Raw genomic sequence first — 1,606 nt, 5'->3', positions numbered from 1 at the left:
CTTTTTTTTTATTATATAGATGATATACTGATTTATTTATTTATAGAAATAGAATCATATAAACATGAGATGTGGAGTATAATAATTAATAACAACTTAATATGGTAAGTTAGATATCAAATCTTATATGTTCATTTTGATTGGTCATTCTTTTTAAAGAAATTAATAATAGATTTTTGTTTTTATAATTAAATTAAATTAATTAAATTGTATAATATATATTTGACTTTTTTTTATCCTTAATGAGTTGAATTAATTTACTTTATAAAATTTTATTACTAATGACATTCTTAAGTAATTTTTTACAAAAGGGAAGGTTAGTTAAGGGTATTCTATAAAGTGTACTCCCCAAATAATAGTATAGGATGGGAACCATTATAAAAAAAAACTTTTAAATTGACTCCAATTATATATCGTTTAAATACAGTATTATTAAAAAAAATATAGCTAAATGATGTTTAATTTCACGGGACGGGTAATATGGTGGGATGGGTTTGAGTCGATATTTACACAAGATGGTATACCACGGGTGAAATCTTAAAATTAACAATCAAAATAATCTATTAAACAAATTACATTTTAATTTTTTTTTAAGAAAATATAGTGTACCGCGGGTTAAAATCTAGTTATTCTACATTTTTCGGAGATGGAGGGTAAAATTGCGAAAATGGACAAGTTGGAGGTTTTTTTTGCACAAAAGAAACAACATTCAAATCATTGAGTTTATTGATTAATGGCATACAACATGTGAAGATGGCATAAGAGCTTCTCCAAAGGGAGGTTCTCTGAATATTTTTGATCGGTTCTCTTGTTGATTTGGCAAAAAAATAAATCAAAACAGATAACAAATGAGAGAATCGACTCTCTTCAGAGAGTTTTGGGCAATTCAGAGAACCGTACACGTGGCAGACTCTAATTGGAGCATCATTTTTAACAAAAAAAAAAAAGTCCCGTGCTTTCTTATTTTTCTTGCGGCAAAAAAAAAACAAACCCGATTGTTTCTCACTCTCGCGAAGGCGATCGACGCGACGCCGTTCTTTTGCCGGACCTGTGATTTTCGATCGTCTCGACGCCGGATTCAAGTATCTAAGACTTACATGCCGCCGGCTTCATCAACTGCAGAGATGCTGCTGACCATCGGCGAACGGAGGGAAATTGAATCGAAGATTTGCGACTCCCAGATTCGTTGAAAGAAGCTCAAAATTCTTACTGCAGTTACGAATCAAGCCCCTTTCCCCTGTGTATCATGACTTAATTCGTTGTATTTTGTGGTTCTCTAATCGGTTCTTAATCTTATCTACTCAATGTTTGACTATGTGTATATGAGTCTATTCGAGTAAAATTGAATTTTGTGTGATGAGATGATGATAATAGTCATTATAACGCAACTGAACTAAGAACTAATTTATCTAATTGAAACAAATATAATGTGTATTGATGCAATTTTCTAAAATGCTACTACAGTTGGCAGTTGCCAATATAAAGATACCTGATTAAGAGTTACATTTGACATGCCTAAAGACTAAGCAACAGCACCACGACCAAATAGTTCCAAAAAGTGGAAGCAACTAACAGAAACATGAGCTTTGGTAGCACAATCGTTGTA

Source organism: Arabidopsis lyrata (genome assembly GCF_000004255.2).
Source record: "Arabidopsis lyrata subsp. lyrata unplaced genomic scaffold ARALYscaffold_8, whole genome shotgun sequence".
In the NCBI taxonomy this organism is placed as follows: domain Eukaryota; kingdom Viridiplantae; phylum Streptophyta; class Magnoliopsida; order Brassicales; family Brassicaceae; genus Arabidopsis; species Arabidopsis lyrata.
The sequence above is the reverse complement of the archived record's forward strand: the minus strand, read 5'-3'. Positions refer to the sequence as shown.